Source organism: Tachysurus fulvidraco, chromosome 2 (assembly GCF_022655615.1).
Source record: "Tachysurus fulvidraco isolate hzauxx_2018 chromosome 2, HZAU_PFXX_2.0, whole genome shotgun sequence".
Taxonomy (NCBI): Eukaryota; Metazoa; Chordata; class Actinopteri; order Siluriformes; family Bagridae; genus Tachysurus; species Tachysurus fulvidraco.
This window is the reverse complement of record NC_062519.1, coordinates 39,797,144-39,809,643: the sequence shown is the minus strand read 5'-3', so window position 1 is coordinate 39,809,643 and position 12,500 is coordinate 39,797,144.

Below are 12,500 nucleotides of genomic sequence, written 5' to 3'. Positions count from 1 at the left end.
TTTTTGATGATTTAATTATCTAAATTACCTACTGACAACGTCTCTGAAAGATAACAGCTCCGTAATCAGTTTCTCCATAATATCTTAGTCAGATCTGAGCATTATAAATGCTTTGTTCACAAAAATAATGATATTTGTCATATTTTCTCTAATAAAGGTTAATAAATAAACACAGAAACCCCACAGCTCTATTAGGATGTTTTAAGAGTTACTGTATTAAAACCACCCAAGCTCGGTCTGCCTTATACTCCTTGCTGTGAAAGTTTATGCTAATGATCATCGCTAACGGGTTTGCTTTAATTATTTGAAACGTGATGGATTTTAAATTGGCCTATCTCTTGAATTTTTAATTTGGAACTGGAATTTCCATTAGCGAGAGAAAAAATAGACATCCGACGCCACACCTTCGCTGGTGTTTCTGCATGCATCACACATGCTGTGTAACTCCGAGTTCAGCCGGTGTGAAAACCGCAATTTATATATTTAACTGAGTTAATCCCGGACTACAAATCACCTACAGAAACCTGTCGTGAGTTGCATAAATGATCATCCTTCTTTAGCTTTATCACATTTTGTGGTGTTTCGAAATGGAATTGAATTGGAGTTCATTGAGATTGTATGTCATATGGCAAATTTGCAGAATTATGTACGGATTAAGGGGGGCACGGTGGCTTAGTGGTTAGCACGTTTGCCTCACACCTCCAGGGTTGGGGGTTCGATTTCCGCCTCCGCCTTGTGTGTGTGTGTAGATTGCATGTTCTCCCCGTGCCTCGGGGGTTTCCTCCGGGTACTCCGGGTACTCCAGTGAATGAGAGTGTGTGTGTGCCCTGCGATGGGTTGGCACTCTGTCCAGGGTGTATCCTGCCTCGATGCCCGATGACGCCTGAGATAGGCAAAGGCTCCCCGAGAACCGAGGTAGTTCGTATAAGTGGTAGAAAACGAATGAATGAATGAATGAATGAATGAATGAATGAATGAATGAATGAATGTACGAATTAAGTAAATCATTGTATAAGTATTTATGTAGCGATTCCATCTGCAGCACCCCCTCCTCCCCACCAGAGGGAGCTGTCACCTGAATTCTAACACTTCTGGGTCAAGGGACACTTCCAGGTTTTAGAATTTATATACCATGGTCACCCTATTTTCAGTGTGAAGTATTGCCTCACACTGAGCCCTTGTTTTTTGTTACTCTTGGATTGTTGGCATTGTGTATTGACTACTTCCTGTTTACTGACTAAGTGTCTCTGTTTTGTGTTTATTGCATTTGTTTGCACTGATAGTGGACTGATAGTTTTTGATCGTTTCACAATCTTGAGATTCATTTCCAGCACTTGAGAGACACCTTCATACAGAGTGACTTACATTTTTTATACAAGTGAGCAATTAAGCGGTTAAATGGCTTCCCCCGGGGACACCAGAGGACTTCAGAAGAAAAGTTATTGTTGCTCATCTGGCAGGAACCAACTTTAAAAAGTTTGGCCTTCACAAATCTATAGTCAGACAGATTCTGTACAAATGGAGGAAATTTAAGACCATTGGTACACTGTTCAACCAACAACGATCACTCCAAAAGCAAGACTAATAGCCTGTTGTGTCAGAAAAGAACCCAAGGTAATCTCTAAGCAACTAAAGACCTCTTTTACTTTGGCTAATGATAAAGTTAATGAGTCTGCTATCAGGTGAATGAACGACCTCGGTGTGCAAGGCAGAGCTGCAAGGAGAAAGCCACTGATCTCCAAAAACAACATTGCTGCTAATGAAGTTTCCTAAAGAGCATGTGGAGAAGCCAGAGTACTATTGGAAAAATTATTTGTTGATGAATGAGAACAAAATAAAAGTTTTTGTTTTAAATAAGAAGTGTATTCAAGCATAAGAACCTTATACTATACAGTAAGTGAAACATGGTGGTGGTAGTATCATGCTTTGGGCCTGTATTGCTGCATATAGCCAAGGACAGCTTGCCATCATTGGTGGAACAATGAATTCAGAATTCTACTAGTAAATTCTAAAGGAAAATGGCAGGACATGTGTCCATGAACTGCATCTTAAGAAAAAATGGGTCATACACCAAGACAACGAGCCCAAGCACCTGAGACTGACTACCAAAGAATGATTAAAGAGGAACAAAGATAATGTTTTGGAATGGCCGTTGTGGAAGGACCTGGAGCAAGCAGTTCATGTAAGGACACCCACTAAAATCCCTGTGTTTAAGCTCTTCTGTACTGAGAAATGGGGTAAAATTCTTCTAAGCCATTGTGCAGGACTGTTCAACAGTCACTGGAAGTTTTATTTGCCCTTAACCCTCACTGCTTCAGGAGAACTGTATCATGACTGACCCTGTGCTCTGAACCAAACCTCCAAAGTTGGTATATGTAAAGAAAAAAATCCACCGTGCTCTAATGTATATATATATAACAAAATAAAGACGACTTGTTCTAAAATACACTCGTATTCAATATATTCTCTGTAATCTGAAATAAAAAAAAATTCTAGAAGAGTCTCTTTCATTAAGAGGAAGCTGTCCAACAAAATCAGAGAAGCTACCAAAAGGGTTGCCAAGACTCTGAAGAAGCTGGACATGTGGAGCTACATGTCAAACAGAGAGGCTAGTCACAGGTAATCTGTAACTGAGACAATCCACGATGCTGGACGGTATAGAGGACAATAACAATGAGACCAAAACTGAACTTTTTTAGCCATTCTTGTTTTAGTGGAAATTCAACACTGCTCATTAAATCAGAAAAATCTCTGTAGTGAAACATGCTGGTAGTAGCATTGTGTTTTGGTGGATTGGTGGACTGAAAGAATCTGAAAGTGTTCTAGCACAAACCCAGATCTTAATTCGATCTCTAACAAGACGTAAAAACAGCCGGCATTTAATGAGACGTACTGTATGTCAAAGGTGCTTATAATAAATATTAGAACTTTAAAAGGGGATGAATATCTGGCATGTCACATCCTGGCCTATTGTATTCCGAAATTAATAAAAACAGGGCTGTCAAGTGTCACTCATTGAGAGTGACAGTCACGCATGGGTCTTTTGTCACGCTCTTCCACCACACATCGTATTTCGAGGGTATTTTCGATTGTCGGTTTGAACAAAACCTCAATACGAAACAGCTTGTCTCTGGATGGGACATTGTCCTCAATCATGACCCTAAAAATGGCTTGGCTTCCAAAAAGTCCAAAAGGGCAACAAACAATTACAATAAACAACACCACTCATAATATCTCTCTCTCTCTCTCTCTCTCTCTCTCTCTCTCTCTCTCTCTCTCTCTCACATACACACACACACATTTATAAATGGAAATTAAACAAATACTTTGTATTTGGTTAAATTGCAGTCAGTGATCCTTACCAAACACAACTCCCCCATTTTTGTTGTTTTTTTGTTTTTTTTTTCAGGGGGGGGGGGGGGGGAGTTTCTGGAGGGTTGGAGATGTCATGCTTGCCTGTCTTCAAAACTTGAGAGCCCTGAAAAACAAAACGATTCAAACAATCCAAATGTTTTTTTTTTCTTTTCATGCATTTCCTCCCTCCTGTGTCTTCAAAGCACTACACAAGAACACTGCTATTGTTTGTCAGACTTCTTTTTTTCGTGCGTCTTTGTGTGTGATAATTATACAGGAAGATCATGACAGATCTTAGTAATGCAGGATGTAATTAGCGGTAGGATAATAAACTTGGCTTATGACAGAAGGGTACACATAGACACCCACACGTGCAAAGACACCCACATACACACAAACATACACACACGCTTAAACAAACTCGATCCTGCTTAGCCAAAAAAAAAGGTTAGATATAAATACATCCTGATCTCCAAGGATTTTAAGTGTACATCCATGAAGCATGAATCAATAATATGCACAGCAGGTTTTATTACAGCCCAAGCGAGCGGCCTCTAGAGAAACATGGAATGCACAGTACGGACAGGACGAGAAGTTTCTTTTCAGCTAGAAGACAGGTGGATGTGCTGTGAAGACTTTGCTCCAATGCCCTGGGCATGGATTTAATAGCCAGAGCCTGTATTAAGTGTCATGGAGCAGAACAGCTTGGGTCAGAAGGTCCTCGAAAATGAAACCCAGAGACACTATAGTTCATGCTGTCGAGTCCTTGTTTTTCTCTAGATATTCAACTTCTTTGTTTTGTTTTCTTCTCTTGTCTAGCTTTCAACATCCCTCGATGTTACTCTCAGGCACATATGTAAACAATATTCATCAATCATTTAAGGCATAGAATTCTAAAATTGGATGCATCGTGATTGGTTGTGATATTTAAACATATAATATAGGTCTATAATTATAGGCTCATTTTAAAATGTCTTTGTTTCTCTAGTAACATCATGTCCCTCAAGTGGTTAAGGCTCTGGGTTGATGATCAGAAGGTCAGGGTTTCAGCCCCAGCAACACCACTGTTGGGACCCAGGGCAAGGCAAGGCTCTTACCCCTTCCTGCTTCAAGGGTTCTGCATCATAGTTGCCCCTGTCTTCTGAACCCAACCTCCCAATGCTGGGATATGCAAAAACAAATGCTGTAATGGATGTGAGTTTCTACTATTATTCTACAGAGTACTGTACACAGGCAGAATGTAGGCTAGAATGAATGTATACTTGTATACTAGCATAGTATAGAGTATTGAAGACAAAAGAAATGGATTATTGTAGACTAAAGTAGAATGGTGTAATGTAGACTAAAATAATCAGAGTAGAGTAGTGTAGACTAAAGTAGAGTGGAGTATTGTAGACTAAAGTAGAGTATTGTAGACTAAAGTAGAATATTGTAGACTAAAGTAGAGTATTGTAGACTAAAGTAGAGGGGAGTATTGTAGACTAAAGTAGAGTGGAGTATTGTAGACTAGAGTATTGTAGACTAAAGTAGAGTATTGTAGACTAAAGTAGAGTATTGTAGACTAAAGTAGAGTATTGTAGACTAAAGTAGAGTGGAGTATTGTAGACAAAAGTAGAGGGGAGTATTGTAGACAAAAGTAGAGGGGAGTATTGTAGACTAAAGTAGAGGGGAGTATTGTAGACTAAAGTAAAGTATTGTAGACTAAAGTAGAGTATTGTAGACTAAAGTAGAGTATTGTAGACTAAAGTAGAGTATTGTAGACAAAAGTAGAGGGGAGTATTGTAGACTAAAGTAGAGGGGAGTATTGTAGACTAAAGCAGAGTATTGTAGACTAAAGTAGAGTATTGTAGACTAAAGTAGAGTAGAGTATTGTAGACTAGAGTATTGTAGACTAAAATAATCAGAGTAGAGTAGTGTAGACTAAAGTAGAGTGGAGTATTGTAGACTAAAGTAGAGTATTGTAGACTAAAGTAGAATATTGTAGACTAAAGTAGAGTATTGTAGACTAAAGTAGAGTATTGTAGACTAAAGTAGAGGGGAGTATTGTAGACTAAAGTAGAGTGGAGTATTGTAGACTAGAGTATTGTAGACTAAAGTAGAGGGGAGTATTGTAGACTAAAGTAGAGTATTGTAGACTAAAGTAGAGGGGAGTATTGTAGACTAAAGTAGAGGGGAGTTTTGTAGACTAAAGTAGAGGGGAGTATTGTAGACTAAAGTAGAGTATTGTAGACTAAAGTAGAGTATTGTAGACTAAAGTAGAGTATTGTAGACTAAAGTAGAGTGGAGTATTGTAGACTAGAGTATTGTAGACTAAAGTAGAGTATTGTAGACTAAAGTAGAGTAGAGTATTGTAGACTAAAGTAGAGTGGAGTATTGTAGACTAAAGTAGAGTATTGTAGACTAAAGTAGAGTAGAGTATTGTAGACTAAAGTAGAGTGGAGTATTGTAGACTAAAGTAGAGTATTGTAGACTAAAGTAGAGTATTGTAGACTAAAGTAGAGTATTGTAGACTAAAGTAGAGGGGAGTATTGTAGACTAAAGTAGAGGGGAGTATTGTAGACCAAAGTAGAGTATTGTAGACTAAAGTAGAGTATTGTAGACTAAAGTAGAGTAGAGTATTGTAGACTTAAGTAGAGTATTGTAGACTAAAGTAGAGTATTGTAGACTAAAGTAGAGTGGAGTATTGTAGACTAAAGTAGAGTATTGTAGACTAAAGTAGAGTAGAGTATTGTAGACTAAAGTAGAGTATTGTAGACTAAAGTAGAGTATTGTAGACTAAAGTAGAGTAGAGTATTTTAGACTAAAGTAGAGTATTGTAGACTAAAGTAGAGTGGAGTATTGTAGACTAAAGTAGAGTATTGTAGACTAAAGTAGAGTATTGTAGACTAAAGTAGAGTAGAGTATTGTAGACTAAAGTAGAGTATTGTAGACTAAAGTAGAGTAGAGTATTGTAGACTAAAGTAGAGTATTGTAGACTAAAGTAGAGTAGAGTATTGTAGACTAAAGCAGAGTGGAGTATTGTAGACTTAAGTAGAGTATTGTAGACTAAAGTAGAGTTTTGTAGACTAAAGCAGAGTGGAGTATTGTAGACTTAAGTAGAGTATTGTAGACTAAAGTAGAGGGGAGTATTGTAGACTAAAGTAGAGGGGAGTTTTGTAGACTAAAGTAGAGGGGAGTATTGTAGACTAAAGTAGAGTATTGTAGACTAAAGTAGAGTATTGTAGACTAAAGTAGAGTGGAGTATTGTAGACAAAAGTAGAGGGGAGTATTGTAGACTAAAGTAGAGTAGAGTATTGTAGACTAAAGTAGAGTATTGTAGACTAAAGTAGAGTATTGTAGACTAAAGTAGAGTGGAGTATTGTAGACTAGAGTATTGTAGACTAAAGTAGAGTATTGTAGACTAAAGTAGAGTAGAGTATTGTAGACTAAAGTAGAGTGGAGTATTGTAGACTAAAGTAGAGTATTGTAGACTAAAGTAGAGTAGAGTATTGTAGACTAAAGTAGAGTGGAGTATTGTAGACTAAAGTAGAGTATTGTAGACTAAAGTAGAGTATTGTAGACTAAAGTAGAGGGGAGTATTGTAGACTAAAGTAGAGGGGAGTATTGTAGACCAAAGTAGAGTATTGTAGACTAAAGTAGAGTATTGTAGACTAAAGTAGAGTAGAGTATTGTAGACTTAAGTAGAGTATTGTAGACTAAAGTAGAGTATTGTAGACTAAAGCAGAGTGGAGTATTGTAGACTTAAGTAGAGTATTGTAGACTAAAGTAGAGTAGAGTATTGTAGACTAAAATAGAGTATTGTAGACTAAAGTAGAGTATTGTAGACTAAAGTAGAGTGGAGTATTGTAGACTAAAATAGAGTATTGTAGACTAAAGTAGAGTGGAATATTGTAGACTAAAGTAGAGTATTGTAGACTAAGGTAGAGTATTGTAGACTAAAGTAGAGTAGAGTATTGTAGACTAAAGTAGAGTATTGTAGACTAAAGTAGAGTATTGTAGACTAAAGTAGAGTAGAGTATTGTAGACTAAAGTAGAGTATTGTAGACTAAAGTAAAGTAGAGTATTGTAGACTAAAGCAGAGTGGAGTATTGTAGACTTAAGTAGAGTATTGTAGACTAAAGTAGAGTTTTGTAGACTAAAGTAGAGTATTGTAGACTAAAGCAGAGTGGAGTATTGTAGACTTAAGTAGAGTATTGTAGACTAAAGTAGAGTAGAGTATTGTAGACTAAAGTAGAGTAGAGTATTGTAGACTAAAGTAGAGTATTGTAGACTAAAGTAGAGTATTGTAGACTAAAGTAGAGTGGAGTATTGTAGACTAAAGTAGAGTATTGTAGACTAAAGCAGAGTGGAGTATTGTAGACTAAAGTAGAGTAGAGTATTGTAGACTAAAGTAGAGTATTGTAGACTAAAGTAGAGTATTGTAGACTAAAGTAGAGTAGAGTACTGTAGACTAAAGTAAAGTATTGTAGACTAAAGTAGAGTAGAGTATTGTGGACTAACGTAGAGTGGAGTATTGTAGACTAACGTAGAGTCGAGTATTGTAGACTAAAGTAGAGTATTGTAGACTAAAGTAGAGTATTGTAGACTAAAGTAGAGTATTGTAGACTAAAGTAGAGTAGAGTATTGTAGACTAAAGTAAAGTATTGTAGACTAAAGTAGAGTAGAGTATTGTGGACTAACGTAGAGTGGAGTATTGTAGACTAACGTAGAGTCGAGTATTGTAGACTAAAGTAGAGTATTGTAGACTAAAGTAGAGTATTGTAGACTAAAGTAGAGTATTGTAGACTAAAGTAGAGTATTGTAGACTAAAGTAGAGTAGAGTATTGTAGACTAAAGTAAAGTATTGTAGACTAAAGTAGAGTATTGTAGACTAAAGTAAAGTATTGTAGACTAAAGTAGAGTAGAGTATTGTGGACTAACGTAGAGTGGAGTATTGTAGACTAACGTAGAGTCGAGTATTGTAGACTAAAGTAGAGTAGAGTATTGTAGACTAAAGTAGAGCAGAGTATTGTAGACTAAAATAGAGTATTGTAGACTAAAGTAGATTATTGTAGACAAAAGTAGAGTAGAGTATTGTAGACTAAAGTAAAGTATTGTAGACTAAAGTAGAGTATTGTAGACTAAAGTAGAGTATTGTAGACTAAAGTAGAGTGGAGTATTTTAGACTAAAATAGAGTATTGTAGACTAAAGCAGAGTGGAGTATTTTAGACTAAAATAGAGTATTTTAGACTAAAATAGAGTATTGTAGACAGTATAATATGCAATTGTATATACATACATACATGCACAAGATATATATATATATATATACAAGAAAAATATGAAACCTTTCCTTTTTTTCTTGTCAAGTACATGAAACTGGATGTATAATTTATGTTGCCATAGCCTGTAGTATAATGCAAATCCCTGTCTATAGGTTTGCTAGCTCACATCATTTTAACCAAATAATTCTGCTATAATCCACAGTTTTGTCTTCTCTGGCTGTTTATGTAATTTAATTTGCTGTTTCTTTTTAATACAAGAGCAAACCTATTAAAAAATAGACTGGTTTGTGGGATGTAGGGTGGGATGGGATGGGATGTAGGGTGTGATGGGATGGGATGGGAGTTTTGTCCAAAGAATCTAATAATTTTGTATTAAAAATGATGAACTCTAAGGAAACGAGTGCAAATTTAAAATTAGATGCTGCTAAGGGTCTTTTTTTTTTTTGGTTACATTTGAAACAAAATTCTCTATTAGCATTGAAGACCAAAGTGTTAGAAAGATGTTATGGTTAGAGAATGTAATATTAACACACAAGCTAGACAAAGGCATCATTTAACAATTTGTATGTAAAACTAATATTTCTTTTTTTGCCCAGAACCACATAAGTACAATTTTTTTATATACGTCACTACACTGCCACCTTGTGGATTAATGCTCTTAATTCATATTTACGTGCACTCAAACACAAAAATTCAGGTTCTTCAGTTGACCCTTAATGGGTTTGTTTAGAACCTGATATCAAAGTGTAGGGACAAAATAAAAGAACCTACTTTCCACAAAATGAGGCAAAGGCTACGCTAAAAGAATGGATATGAGTAAGAATGAGACCTATATATATATATATATATATATATATATATATATATATATATATATATATATATATATATATTTTTTTTTTTTTTTAAAAAACAATGACAATGACAATTTATTTATATAGCACAATTACTTACAATGTCTGTCGACCAATGTGCTTTCCATTAGGTAATTAAAAACAGAAAAACACACAACAAAACAAACAGAAAAATCATACAGACAACTGTCAACAAATGTCTTTAGCCTGGACTTAAAAATATTCAGAGAACAGGCTTGTCTAATGAACAGTGGCAAGGCGTTCCAGAGCCTGGGGGCAGCAATACAAAAAGCACGATCTCCCCTGCACCAAACCATTCAGAGATTTATAAACGAGGAGCAGAATTTTAAAATCCACTCTAAAACGAACAGGCAACCAGTGTAGTGAGTGTAGAATAGGAGTAATATGCTCCCTCTTTTTTACCCCACACAAAATATCCTAACTATAACTATATCTGAGAGAAGAACAAGCTTTTACACACATGGCAGTGGACAATTAGGGTTCCAGGAGCAAATAGAAATAGGCTAAGTAGTTTGGCCAATGTAGCACAAATTAATTTAACTGGACGATCCATTCATCTTCAGAAGCTGCGTTATTCCAGTCAAGATCCCTGTGGATAGAGAACTTAGGCATAATGCAAGAGAATTCGCTTTGGACAGAACATCAATCCATTGTAGGTCACCATGCACACACACACAATATCATACAGTGGAGGAAACCAGACCAAATGGGTAGACCAAAAACTCTGTACAGACAGTCGCCTCTGCTCAGAATTGCACCCAGATCCATGTCTGAAGAAGAAGCCTTGATTTGTTACATATACATTACAGCACAGCACAGAGAAATTCTTTTCTTTACATATCCCAGCTTGGGATGTTGGGGTCAGGACACAAGGTCAGCCATGATACAGTACCCCAGAAGCAGAGAGGGTTGAGGACCTTGATCAAGAGCCCAATAGTGTTAGCCTGGTGGTGCTGCAGAATAACCCTAGAACCTTAACCATTGCCCTCTGCCCAAAAAATAGTGTCCTGTAAATATTCCCTGCTAAAAAATCCAGCATAAACCAGCATGAATTCCATGCTGGTCCAGGCTGGTTTTTACTGGTTCATGCTGGTAAAGTGCTGGTATAGTGCTGGTATAGATGGGTGGCCAGAATAGTCATGGTGTTATCAAGCAAAACGGGGCCGGTGTAGCCGGTTAACCAGTATGATCTTGCTGGAATGAGCTTTATGGAAACAAGCTTTATTTTTGCTTGTGTATGTTTCTATGTAACACATTAATATAAGATTAAAACACAGTATATTGAAATATATTTAATTATAAGTGTGTTATTTCTTTTGCTCCCTCTTTTGAATAAAGAACTGAAATAACAAAGCTCAAAAAGCTTTGAATAACAAAGAATAAAAACATTTAAAAATCGTTTGTTAGAGATTAAAGTCTCCACAAATTAAATATAGTAATACCAACAAATGTTGACTTCCCGGGCTCACAGAGGGAAGCAGCATATAAACATACAGAATGATGGTTTTTGAAAGATGCAACCTATGTTCACGAAGGTAAATGTAGTTCCTGCACTTTCCAAAAATAAATCTCACAATGTTTTCGACTACATTATATACCTTACAGTATTTATCGAAATTAGTATAAGTGCATGTGTTCCAGATCATCATGTTTTTGCCACTGTAATTAGGATTTTGTTTTGGGGTAAATAAAAAGCTTCCACTTCTACATAACGAATCTGCTGATCACTGGGAATCAGAATGTTGGCATACGTGAGGTACCTGGATGACGGCTGCATGGCAGTTGTTTCAACTAGCGAAATTAAGGACTCTAATTACGACATGTTTGACCAAACTCGGGTTTATTGGGTACAATGGAAGCAAGACTTCTTCAGGGCACAAATACTAATGCTTAAAGGTATGTAACTTAAGCAGTAGCTGTTTTATCGTAACTCGTTCACTGCACAATATAAACAAATGAGTAATATATAGTTTTGTTTCTTATTTTGTTTCTATAATTTTTCAAAGAATAAAGAAGACATAGAGAAGACATGTCTAAAGGCAAACGACTCCGGGCAGCAGCTCTTAAAAAAACATGGTCATTGCCACCACATACTACTTGTTACTCACTAAAAGTGAGAGCGGAAGCTAAGACCAAAAATGTGTGTTAAAAAGGTTATATTGTGTAACGTTATCTGTGCACGTGTGTATATTACAGTGTGATGGCAAATGTAATTGTCCAATAAATATTTTAAACAAACTTATACATATATAATATTTACATATAATACATATAATACATATAATATAATAGATTATATATATATATATATATATATATATATATATATATATATATATATATATATATATATATATATATATAAATAAAGGGAGCCATGTAAATGATAGGAATATCCAGAAAGTTTTTCTTTATTAAAAAGTGAATTGCAATTCTCTAGAAAATTGTCTTGGACTATGAATATGCACTAAAAATGTGATATGTAACAAATGGGTTTTGTTGTGGTCTTGCTGGGATTATACCAGCATCCTAAAGACAAGATATGTTGACCAGCACACCAGCATCCCAGACTGGTCGGCCAGCACACCAGTATGTCAGTATGCCAGCACACCGGCAACCAGCACCTAATGCTGGACCGGCATACCACCATCCCAAGCTGGTCCAGCATGCAAAACATACCTTATGCTGGACCAGCAATGCTGTTTTTTTAGCAGGGTTCCTAGGCATGTCCTATGCAACCCTAACCCTAAAGCAGTCCTATGACTTTCATTAATTTAATTTACATTTATGGTACACGGCAGATGCCTTTATCCAGAACAACTGACATTTATCTCATTATACAACTGAGCAGTTGAAGGGTAAGGTATTTGCTCAAGGGCCCAGCAATAGCAGTTTGGCAGAGCTGGGAATTGAACTCATCATCTTGACCAATAAATTATCATTGCCCAATGGGGGATTAATAAAGGTAGAGTAAGGAGCAGGAGCAGCAGCATGACCAGAGCAAGG